At 45.4% G+C, this 13,107-nt stretch overlaps 1 long non-coding RNA gene across 1 annotated transcript in view; it reads right to left on the reverse strand.

Moving 5' to 3' along the window:
• The window catches only part of LOC126235461 (uncharacterized), a 230,261-nt gene extending 219,971 nt beyond the window's left edge, over nucleotides 1-10,290 (reverse strand). Inside the window, exon 1 of the long non-coding RNA XR_007544794.1 lies at nucleotides 10,211-10,290. This is a non-coding gene — a long non-coding RNA (uncharacterized LOC126235461). The remainder of the gene's footprint in view (nucleotides 1-10,210) is intronic.
• Nucleotides 10,291-13,107: the final 2,817 nt, after the last annotated feature.

The raw sequence follows: 13,107 nt of genomic DNA on the forward strand, positions 1-13,107 counted from the left end.
AACAGAGTCAAATGTCGTCAGTTCATGAGACACTGTGGAGATGTTTGGAATTTAATCCAGGACGGTGCAGCAAAGTTGGATGATCATAAACATTAGGCCACAGCCCTTCTCACTTTGCCGACCAAATTTGGCAGCGACAAATTTCATCCACGACCAGCATTCGAACTGGCTTATCTCAGGGACGAGCGCCACCGCACAGATGTGCGTTAGAATCCAGGTCTACGAGATCTAATAATCAATTATCGGCTTCAGCTGGATGTGGCACATCTGAAGAAACTTATCGCCTATCTCACTCGCCGAACTGAGACCAGTAACAAGGCTAAACGCGGTGTTATACGGTATTAGCCTGGTGTCTTCTGGGGATGAATAATTTTTATCCACTGTTCTTATCAGACGGCTGAGCTTATTCCATCCTATAACTGAGCGCCCCGGTAAGACTTTAGGGTTTACCATGAATTAGTGGGAGCTTTTACAAGTAAGGACATGGCTCATAAACTTCCAAAGGTGCAGGCTAGAAGGCAGCACATAAAATACACTGCCGAAAACAAAAAATTCAACACCTGCAAGGACAAGGTCATTTTATTGAAAAGTGAGGTGACTGGTAGTCTTTACTGTAGTATATGATAACAAATTCAGACCAAATGAAACACGCAAGCCACAGTAAAGAGTGTCCAAACAGCAGCATCAGTACACAGTATACCAATTCCCTCCTCACTCCACCTCTCTGGCGGCAACGCAGGCGTGTACGCTCGCATGCAAACGATCATAAACGTGCTGAATGGCCTCATGCGAGAGACTGTCCTAAGCATCTTGCGTCTTTTGCTGCAATTCGACAATCGCTCTTGCAGGATGTAGAGAACGAATAGGGTCCACCCTCAGTTTGTCCCATACGTGTTCAGTTGGTGATACGTCTGATGATCTTGATGGCCAGTAACGTTGTTATACACTATGGAGAGTGCGTTGCGTAACAGCAGCCGTACGTGGACGTGTACTGGCCTGCTGATCAAGCGCATCACCTACCTGTCGAAAAAATGGCAGTAGCGCGGGTATAACAGCCTGTGCATTGTAGTGGCACTGGTTACTTTAGTCTGCAGAAACATCAAATCTGACAGCAAGCTGTAACTGATGCTCCTCCCTCACACACACACACACACACACACACACACACACACACACACACACACACACAACATAATGGCTGGGACGGGACCTATGTGTCGTTGCGAATGCACTTTGGACTAGGCAGCTCACAAACTCTACGCCATACATGTGTATGTCCATCAATCGCACATAGAAAGAATCTGCTCTCATCTCTGAAGACAACACAGCGCCATTCCACACTCTAGTCGACACCGAAACAGCCATGATTGGCAGTGTCGTGGTGTCAGCAGTAGTCTAGTCTCATCGACATGTGCTCTTAGTCTAGCCGCTAGCAGACGGTTCCCAATGGTCCCTGATGATACAGTAGTTGCAACACGTGGGCAGACTTCGCCCCTGCATGATGTCTCGTCGGCCACCGCTGCTCACACAATGCATCGATCTTGAAGTGCGTCTGTACTGCGCGGACATCCAGAACCTGATATGCAGGTGTGGGAGTTCCACAGACCACTGTTGAAAGCATCGGCACACCTCCGATACACTGTGCCTAACATATGCAGCAATACATCCATCGAGCTTTCCACATTGCGACCCCCTTCAAATGGCTGAAGCTCTTCAGCAGGGCCGGCCGGAGTGGCCGAGCGGTTCTAGGCGCTACAGTCTGGAACAGTGCGACCGCTACGGTCGCAGGTTCGAATCCTGCCTCGGGCATGCATGTGTGTGATGTCCTTAGGTTAGTTAGGTTGAAGTAGTTCTAAGTTCTAGGGGACTGATGACCTCAGAAGTTAAGTCCCATAGTGCTCAGAGCCATTTGAACCACTTGTTCAGCAGGAGCATATACGTGTCGGAGGGACGTGTGCTTATATCCTAAAACGAAAACTGAAAACAAAACAAAACAAAAATTCAACACATTTACTGCCCGCAGAATCAAAACAGTCCCAGTGGAGGTTCGAGTCCTCCATCGGGCATGGGTGTGTGTGCTTGTCCTTAGGATAATTTAGGTTAAGTAGTGTGTAAGCTTAGGTACTGATGACCTTAGCAGTTAAGTCCCATAGATTTCACACATACTAGAATATTTTTTTGAATCAAAACAGAGGGTGCACATACAGGCCTCCTGAGTGACATCTGATCGCCGATGACAGTGGGAAATGAATCACTTACACTACAACCTCACAGGATGCACACATAACGAGGGTGGTTTGATAATTCTGTTACATTTCCACGAAAGAATGGAACATTTTTGTCGAGCCTTCACGGTTGGTAGGCTTGATTGCTCCAAGGATTGTATGAGGAATTTCAATAACGAACAACGTATAGTTCATTGTTGACGGCCGTCTGATTTGGTCAGTGTGTCGAGTCCAACTGAAAATGGAGAAAACTGAATTTCGTGCTGTTATTAAACATTTTATTTCAAGGGTTGGATTGCTGCACAAACCAAAACAGAGCTGGATGGCGTTCACGGGGACTCAGCACCATCGCCGAAGACGATTTACTTTTGGATTAATAAATTTAAACGTAGTCGAACAAACAGGAAGACGAAGCGCTTTCCAGCCGTCCGATTGAGGGCACCACAAAGGAAACCATTGACAAAAATCCATGATGTGGTACTGCAAGGAGACCGCATAAAAATTCGCAAAATTTCTGAGACCGTAGGCATCTCAACTGAGCGGGCGCATTATATCCTGCACGGAGAACTGGCTATGAAGAGGCTGTGTGTGAGTCTGCGATTGCTCACAGTCGACCAAAAGCGCGTTCGGCACAACACTTCAACGCAATTTCTGGCGATGTTCAGTCGCAATCCGCAAGACGTTTTGCGCCGATTTGTTACTGTTGATGAAACCTGACTCCATTATTACACACTCGAGTCAAAAGGCAATCAAAACAATGGACAAAGGCTGGTGAAAGTGCACCCAAAATGCGACACTATTTAGTCAGCTGGTAAGGTGATCGTCATAGTCTTTTTGGGATTCACAATGCATAATCCTCATAGATTACTTCGAAAAGGAAGATCCATAACTGCACACTATTACGCCTCGTTGTAGAATCTTTGGAAACCTGTGTCGCCTGAAACAAAAAATCAAGCTTGGAACACAAAAAAGTGCTCTTTCACCAGAATAATACACCATACCCCACATTAGCGATAACAATGACGAAAGTGCATTAATTGGGCTTTGATCCGCCCTACTCACCAAACTTAGCCCCAAGTGACTGCTTCCCGTTCCCTAACTTGAGACTTTGGCCTACTGGGAAGAAATTTTCATCAGATGGGGAAGTGATAGTTGCAGTCCAAGAGTATTTTGCAGAGCTTGACAGAACCTATATTTCCGATTGGATGAAAACTCTGGAGGATCGCTGGACCAAGTGCACATCCTTCAAAGGAGACATGTTGAGAACTAAGGTGAGTTGTTGACAGAACTAATTTTTGTCTTGCTTTTTTACCACACTTGTGAAATCGCCCTCGTATATCCCGGTGCCACTTAACAAAGTTCTTGAGGGGTTCTTTTTATCGGCATTGCAGAGAGTCAGCTTGCTGTCTTCCCCGACCAAATTGTTGAAGAACAGATTCCCAGGTATGTCGCGAAGGGTCCAAATGGCACACTTTCACATCAGGCCGATTAGCCAACCTCAGAAACTTACTGAAGTGAGGTAAACGCAGAATGAAACGCAAAAACAGTTACATGAATTCTGTACCTTGGAACCTTATCCAAGTGCCTTTTGAATTCCAAATTCATTCGTTCAGCTTGATCGTGAGTAAAGAAGAGTTTGCTATTATTGCTAGAAAATGTCTAGATCTAGTTGTGCACAAGGGTCTGGGATTTTCTGTGACAAAAATGATAACAGGGCTGAGAGTAGCTGACGGTAAAGGAAATTGTTAATTCTATATCGCGGACATGGGCCCAAGAAAGTGTAACTGAAAGTAACTGCAAGAGCGAAAGGGAACAAATCCGTTTCCATCGCACGTACCTTAATAGCGTGCTGGTCCACCTTTGGAGCGTAATACGGAAGGTATTCTGCATTGCACGGATTCGACAAGTCCTTGCTAAGTTTCGGGTAGGTATGTGTGACCAGGAGTCTATGCACAGATCACGCATTTCCCGTAAATTATGGCCACTGGTTTGTGTGCGCCGAGCTGGTGCTCATAGCGTCCTACGTCTTCCATAGAATCCAGTATCAGATGAATTTTGTGGACGAGACACCAACGTGAGTTCGCTATCGTGTTCCTCAAACCACTGTAGCACGATTCTGGCTACTGACACTTTTCCTGTTGGCAGAAGACATCGCCTTCGGGCAAGATATCACGCACGCAGAGACGCAAGTGGTCCGCAGTGATGCTCACGTAGTCCACAGCTCCCATGATGTTTTCGATTACCACTACTGGCCCCATGGAAGCCCAGGTGAACGTTCCCCAAAACATGATATTGCTCCCACCGGATTGTGTCTTTATGCAGTGCATGTTTCGAGCAGCCGTTCCGAAGGCGAGCCAACATGTTAGCAGGTAGTAATAATATTTCGGTTCATCAGCATATACACTCCTGGAAATGGAAAAAAGAACACATTGACACCGGTGTGTCAGACCCACCATACTTGCTCCGGACACTGCGAGAGGGCTGTACAAGCAATGATCACACGCACGGCACAGCGGACACACCAGGAACCGCGGTGTTGGCCGTCGAATGGCGCTAGCTGCGCAGCATTTGTGCACCGCCGCCGTCAGTGTCAGCCAGTTTGCCGTGGCATACGGAGCTCCATCGCAGTCTTTAACACTGGTAGCATGCCGCGACAGCGTGGACGTGAACCGTATGTGCAGTTGACGGACTTTGAGCGAGGGCGTATAGTGGGCATGCGGGAGGCCGGGTGGACGTACCGCCGAATTGCTCAACACGTGGGGCGTGAGGTCTCCACAGTACATCGATGTTGTCGCCAGTGGTCGGCGGAAGGTGCACGTGCCCGTCGACCTGGGACCGGACCGCAGCGACGCACGGATGCACGCCAAGACCGTAGGATCCTACGCAGTGCCGTAGGGGACCGCACCGCCACTTCCCAGCAAATTAGGGACACTGTTGCTCCTGGCGTATCGGCGAGGACCATTCGCAACCGTCTCCATGAAGCTGGGCTACGATCCCGCACACCGTTAGGCCGTCTTCCGCTCACGCCCCAACATCGTGCAGCCCGCCTCCAGTGGTGTCGCCACAGGCGTGAATAGAGGGACGAATGGAGACGTGTCGTCTTCAGCGATGAGAGTCGCTTCTGCCTTGGTGCCAATGATGGTCGTATGCGTGTTTGGCGCCGTGCAGGTGAGCGCCACAATCAGGACTGCATACGACCGAGGCACACAGGGCCAACACCCGGCATCATGGTGTGGGGAGCGATCTCCTACACTGGCCGTACACCACTGGTGATCGTCGAGGGGACACTGAATAGTGCACGGTACATCCAAACCGTCATCGAACCCATCGTTCTACCATTCCTAGACCGGCAAGGGAACTTGCTGTTCCAACAGGACAATGCACGTCCGCATGTATCCCGTGCCACCCAACGTGCTCTAGAAGGTGTAAGTCAACTACCCTGGCCAGCAAGATCTCCGGATCTGTCCCCCATTGAGCATGTTTGGGACTGGATGAAGCGTCGTCTCACGCGGTCTGCACGTCCGGCACGAACGCTGGTCCAACTGAGGCGCCAGGTGGAAATGGCATGGCAAGCCGTTCCACAGGACTACATCCAGCATCTCTACGATCGTCTCCATGGGAGAATAGCAGCCTGCATTGCTGCGAAAGGTGGATATACACTGTACTAGTGCCGACATTGTGCATGCTCTGTTGCCTGTGTCTATGTGCCTGTGGTTCTGTCAGTGTGACCATGTGATGTATCTGACCTCAGGAATGTGTCAATAAAGTTTCCCCTTCCTGGGACAATGAATTCACGGTGTTCTTATTTCAATTTCCAGGAGTGTATTTATTTTTACTTTATACAGATTTTTGATATTTGATATTTTCACCCTACTTTAAGCTCTTTTTGAGTCCATAACAGATATGCAGTATTGTATGAATTGCAGCAGTAACACAGTTACAGAACTTCTTTTCAAATTGTTACAACAGCTTAAGTTTCGCTTCGGTACCTGTAGGTTATCATCTAATTTAGCTACATGGTAACGCCATTTAAAATTAAATTTTTGTGTCTGCTGGCAAACACTTCCGCATAGTCTTTTGCGTTTAAAGTAAAGTAAAGCTGGCTTCTTTGGCACTGATACAACTTACCTCAGTTTTTGTTGCGCTTTCATACATGGGCAATATTATTGGGTGGTGCATAAGTTCGTGGCGTTTTTGTTTTGCATGTTAGTACTCCGCTGCTGTGGGTTTATTTATCGACTGTCATATCTTATTTGTAGTTCACTGTTGCTATTTGAGTTTACATATTGTAATTTTGTCAGGTGGAGATAGTAGGTTGAGCTGTGGACGCTAGAAAATAGAGTACCAAGTGAAGAAATCGGAACATTTCCGGCATATTCTTCTGTGTGAGTTCTATAGAAGAGACAGCTGTGGAGGCAGCCAGAAACATTTGCACCGTGTATGGGGATATTGCCACTGAACAGAGCATTGCAAGAAAATGTTTTTCTTGATTTAGGGAGGATCGTTTTACATTAGTGACTCTCCACGTTCAGAAGACCTTCAGGGTTTGATGAAAATCGTTTAAACGCTTTAATCCAAAATGATCCACGTCGTGTACTCGAGAACTGGCAAATGGGGTTGAACTGTCATCACTCCAACACCGTGTGACATTTCCATGCAATGGGGTTGGATCAAAAGTGAGTGGGTACTGCATGCTCTAAGCCAAAATTATAAAAATGAGCTGGTGGCCATGTGTGCATCTCTGCTCTTGCTCGTCATCAATTGGCTCGTGAACAACGCCGACCACTCCTATCCTGTACTGGTGACGAGAAATGGTGTATTTATGCTAAAATAAGAGACGGGAATGGCTGAGCCCAAACAAAGCAGCAACTCCCCGAACAAAGGACCTGCGTGCGTCCACAACAGATAAATGTTACACATTCTGATGGAACGGCGACAGTGTGGTGTACTACGAATTGTTACCCCGTGATGTAACCATCCCTTCTGACTTTTACTGTGAACAACTGAGACATCTTGCGGATGCAGTCTGTAAGGGGTCCGCAGGCCCTTACTGCTAAGTTTGCGCTCACACAGGTCGACAGGGCAACTATCGAGTAGTGTGTGCAGGGCGCGAGAGCTAGAGGGGATTCACCGGAGTGCCGAGTGCTGCTTGGGTAGATTCCCGCGAGGCGGGAAGAACTGGGCGGAGAGCAGTTAGTGTTGAGATGTGCTGAAGTCAGGGTGTGGTAGGTTCCCGCGAGGCGGGCAGAGCTGTGCAGAAGCCAGCAGTTGAATTAATGCAAATTACCGGCAAAGGGAGTGGCCAGCGCCGTGGTTTAAACCCTTTGTGTTAGTATTATACGGGAAAGTGAGAAAGTTTTATTACAGAGTGTTTTCAGTGATATTAAGTGCCGTTATTGAACTTCCGCGTCTACCGCGCCGGCATTATTTGGATTACAGTGATTGGATGTTGCGTGTGACGATTAAGAATAACTAAAGAAACCTGTGCTGAGATTAGCCATCATTAACAGTGTATTGACGAAGGCAGTGGCTGTCTCCTTATTTTGTGCTTTTGCTAAGAATATAGATCTTGTTTGTGAAACTGTGTTGTGTCCTTCTTACCACCAAACAGTACGTATTACAGTATTTGTGAAGGACAATAAGGAATGTAACATCCCCTGAGCAGTCCAATCCGATTGCCAGCCCATTAGGTACACAGTCACATTAATCAGTTATCTAAATTTGGGCTGCTATTCAGATCCCGAACGAGTGGAAAAATAAAAGGGCGTGTTACAAGTCCAAGAACGTTCAGGAAGACTGCATGAGGTGCTGCTACTCCACGATAACTCCGTCCGCATTCTGATAACTGACAAAAACCAATATACAGAAGTTGGGTTGGTAAGTCATTCCGGACCCACCTTATTCACCTAATCGTGCACTGTCAGATTTACACCTCTCTATCGAACAAACTTCAAGGAACTTCCTTTCCGGATGAAAACGCGTTCCGAACATTGCCCGAAGAGCTCTTCGCCTCAAAACCGCGTGATTTCTACAGTCATCGGAAAGTTACCCCAGCGTTGGCAGACTGTTGTAAATAGTGAAGGAGGATATATTATTGATGACTCAAGTCTGTGTTATGTGTATCTGTTGTGTTTATTAAACTTATGGAAAAACGCTACGAACTTAAACGCACCAACCCAATACATCGTATGATACAGCTGGTATTTGGTCTTGGTATGCCACATTTGTTCGTGGGGTCAAGGCACATAGGTGAAGCTGGCTTAGAACGCTTGCTTGGGATCTATCTGAACATAGTGGTTTGCAATCACAAAATTTTTTGTCTCAAAATAGAAAATGAGAAAGGACAGCATAGTTGTTGAAGTAGCTCCACAGATTTCATTGTTGTAACGGAACTGGATAGATCATTTATGACACAAATAGTTTTTCAGAGCAGATTTCGATCATCGCAAAACAAAACACAAAAACTCGTAGACTGTAAACTAGGGGTGACCAACCTTTTAACTTACCTGGGCCACACTGCAAGAAGACGAGAGTTTTGGGCCGCACGTAATATACTTAACAGTAACAATAACCGATGAGAGAAAAAAATTAGATAAGAGCATCGTGTGGCGGGAGTTTCAAATTGAAAATATTCAACTTCTCGTAACTTCACATAAATGGAATTTAATGGATTTGTTTTTCACTGATCATGTGATACATCCTCACTTCTTGGGCCGCACTGAAACTTGTTTTGGGCCATGCGCGGCCCGCGGGTTTGACACCCCTGCTATAAACATAACGTCACTAGCACGATTGAACTCTTGACTTCAAGGCAGCCTGACGAGAGAATATCACGCAGCTACAATATAAGTACGTGTATATACATTACGAAATAGTTCGTAAAGGTTTCTGACATATGGCAGCACCATTACATAATACCATCACTTTTTTAATTTTTTTTTACGGCATTATTCGTGACCCCTGAACAATCAATATTTGAACTGCTGTACGATATAGACGGCGAAATGCACTGGAATATAGGTGTAAAAATATTCATTTGCATATTTGGTTTACATGGGAAAAAACTGTACTGCTCAATGCTGAAGATCTTTTGGACCTTTCGCAGTCTTATCTGCTAATAAAAATAGTCGCAATGCTCTAGCGTTTTGAATGATTAACGATGAGGAAATATATTTAAATAACGTCATGGAATTATGTACCCATACATATAAAGGTAAACAGTATCTTCTAGCGGTATAATGTTACACTGCATTTGTATTTCTTGAACGAATACTAGCAAAACCAGAGCTGATATAATTAAAAGCAAACAATGCTAACTGTTATGCTGTAAGCGCAGTCATTTGAAAGCTACGACATTTGAAGTTTACAGCTTATACACTCCGATGTACTCGATTATACTGACTAGGAAAAATACAAGTCCATCGCTGAATACAGATCTAATATTAAAATGTGTGGCTGTGTATATAAGTGACTTCGTGTTGATCTTAACAACTAAAATTACCGTGTTGCACTTCTGGTCGAACTTGGGATTTCCCTTATGGTGACATGTTAATCTTCTTGACAAGGCTTTCCCATTGGCAGTGCTTTGGTTACACGAAAATACTAGCTGCAGCTTGCTTCTGATTCCACGTTCAACACTAGGTTACATTTACATCTCGTCACTGGATTTGTAAGCCCATTCATATGTTGGAATAAGACAGTGGCATAATATGAGACATTTTCTCCCCCAAACAACTATACCTGAGAAGGCACTATTGTGTTGAAACAAATATCGGGGGTGATAACAGCTTTATCTTCCTTTGCGCGGAATTATTTCAATGCTGCAAATACTGTAACGTTCCTTTTGTCCAGAAGCAGTGACAGACACATCCGCCTTATGTAAAAGAGAGCTTTAACAGCTGTGTAACAGGCAGTTTCGAGGCGCCAAGCGACAAAGCGGAGAGCGAGCTGTCATTGCCAAATAAAGCCAATTAGACTCGACTCACGTGCGTCAGGTGCGGCCGCCCGTGCCTGTTGCCGCCGCCACTGGCGCGCCGCGCCGGCCCGCTGACCGGCCACCGCGGACGCTGAACTGCGACTGCGCCGTGGGCGACCGGGCACAGCTGCCAACCGTGCCCGCCGCCTCCTATTGGTCGCCTCAGGGACGCCGCCTGTCCACGCCAACGGCATCTGCGCCAATAGCCGCGGGAAGCGCCTCCGACATTGTTGCTCGCTGTACGCCGAATGCAGTGCTACAATTCGTGCTATGAGCAAAGCATATCGTTTAGCATTGTTGCTCGCTGTGTGGGGAATAGAGGTGGGAAAACCTGACCGGTTAAAACCGATGTCGGTATTTTAGTTCTGAATAATCGGTATTTTTCGGTATTCGTTTGGTCTCGCTTATAGCAGTTTTTTTTTTATTTTTCACTAATAATCAAGTCCGTTTCTACCGTTATGCAAGTCTAGGGGCCGCCAAGGGCGACAATATTTTAGGGGCTACAAAGGACGGAAAAAGATTAAGTCCAAATCAAACAGCGAAAAAATTGAGCAAATCAAGAGAAAAAATGAAAAAGGTAGAAAAATCAAAACACCGAATTTTTTTCAAAAGCATATGGAACAGTTACTTAATAAATTCTTACTTACTTTGACAAAAGTAAACACCATCTCTCTGGGTTCGATTCCCGGCGAGGTCAGGGATTTTCACCTGCCTCGAGATGACTGGGCGTTTGTGTTGTCCTCATCATTTCATCATCATTCATGAAAGTGGTGAGATTGGAGTGAGCAAAGGTTGGCAATTTGTACGGGGGCTGATAACCGCGCAGTTGAGCGTCCCACAAACCTTTAAACATCATCATCGTCATCATCATCATCATCATCTACCCATCTCAGAACTAAAGCAGCCGCTACTGAGTACGAAACGGAAACAAATATGACCTCGATTCATCCCTGTCAAGCGCTGGGGCGGAGCACGGGCGCCGGGTTGGCGACGATTAGCAAAGAATTTATGAGTTGTATCATGATTGTTTTGTAAACGTACGATCAAGCTAAGTGATACTCTTGATGTGAATTAAGTATAAAATAAGAATAAAGTTCTACCATTGAGAGTATTGCTTCTGACAAATTTTAAATGTTACTCCTAGGGGACAGCACATAAGAACAAAGCTACATTTTGATTTCGTACAGAAATTTCATTGTGATCCTGTACACGAAAAAAGTTGTAGACCTCTCATTGGTAAATGCAAACAAGGCGTGCTTTATTTATTAAATCGCAAGAGTGTGGATGCTGAAAACCATAAGACTTAATCCTCAGTCCAGAAATATTTCAATTAAAACAGAAACTGAATAACACCACGGATATCCAGATGATCTAGTCTGATGCTTCGGTATGTCTGTCACCAGTACAGCACAATTTCTAAGTTCAAGGAAAAAATTCATTCACATCACGTTTAATTGTCCATTTTCTTGCAATAAAATAAAGTAAAAAAATTGATGCCAAATTTAGTTACACTGATATATTTAGTTGAATTCTAGTTTAAAATGTTCATCATATTCTTCCTTTTCCAATTATTTTGAGAAATTTCGAAAATTGAGGACAAAAAATAATCAACCGAGGATATTTGTTGTCCTCAATCAGTTTTAGAAGAACTCAGGACAAAGCATCCAAAAAATGAGGACGTCTGGTCACCTTAGTTTAATGATTAAAAGTGTAACAGGAGATTTGCATTTTTGTGCCATTGGATGTTGGTGGTGGTAGTGGTGGAGGGGCAGATATTGGGGAAACAGATGTCAGTGAAAAAGCGGGAGCGTCATTTTTCAATTCTCGCCTGGGGTGGCAAAACGCCTAGCAACGGCTTTGCTAATAACAGAGTGAGAACACCGGAATGCCAGTTAGCCATTGTAGCAGTGCTAATTTTTTTCGCTTTTAAATAAACTTTTTTTAGAAAGAGGGTAATTTTTATTCGTAAAATTTGCATTGGTTTGAAATATTGTGTTATTATAGAAAATAGGAAAAGCTATCTGTGGTGTCACCGCCAGACACCACACTTGCTAGGTGGTAGCTTAAATCGGCCGCGGTCCATTAGTACATGACGGACCCGCGTGTCGCCACTGTCAGGATCGCAGACCGAGCGCCACCACAAGGCAGGTCTCGAGAGACGTACTAGCACTCGCCCCAGTTGTACGACGACGTTGCTAGCGACTATACGGACGAAGCCTTTTCTCTCATTTGCCGAGAGACAGTTAGAATAGCCTTCAGCTAAGTTAATGGCTACGACCTAGCAAGGCGCCATTTGTACCATTGCATGTATCTTAATGAGTCTCACTTGTATCATCAAGATTGCTGTATACCAAAGGATGTCATAAAAGTTAAGTGTTTTGGTAGCTACGTTCTTTTCTTTATCACATTCATCACGTATCCTGTTCCAGACTTAACGCCAGACGGCGTGAGTTGACGCGTGCCCTTTTGGCTACTTCACTGTGGACTGGCTGCCTTAACAGTCCACTACACTATCAATGCTATTTTAATAACAATGCCGACGAGAAAGAGCAGTAAATAGATGGCGTCGGCACTGGTACAGCATTGTTGAGACAATAACGTCCTGCCGTGTGTCGTGGCGATGGCCCAAGTTGCCGAGCGGTTCTAGGCGCTACAGTCTGGAACCGCGCGACCGCTACGGTCGCAGGTTCGAATCCTGCCTCGGGCATGTGTGTGATGTCGTTAGGTTAGTTAGGTTGAAGTAGTTCTAAGTTCTAGGGGACTGATGACCTCAGAAGTTAAGTCCCATAGTGCTCAGAGCCATTTCAACCTTTTTTTTTTTTTTTTTTGCTCTGTTATAAGTGGACTAATACAAAAGTCCGATCGTAAACGGTCTGATGCAGCCTCTTAGTATTCTTTCAGATACTA

Source organism: Schistocerca nitens, chromosome 1, assembly GCF_023898315.1.
Source record: "Schistocerca nitens isolate TAMUIC-IGC-003100 chromosome 1, iqSchNite1.1, whole genome shotgun sequence".
NCBI lineage: Eukaryota > Metazoa > Arthropoda > Insecta > Orthoptera > Acrididae > Schistocerca > Schistocerca nitens.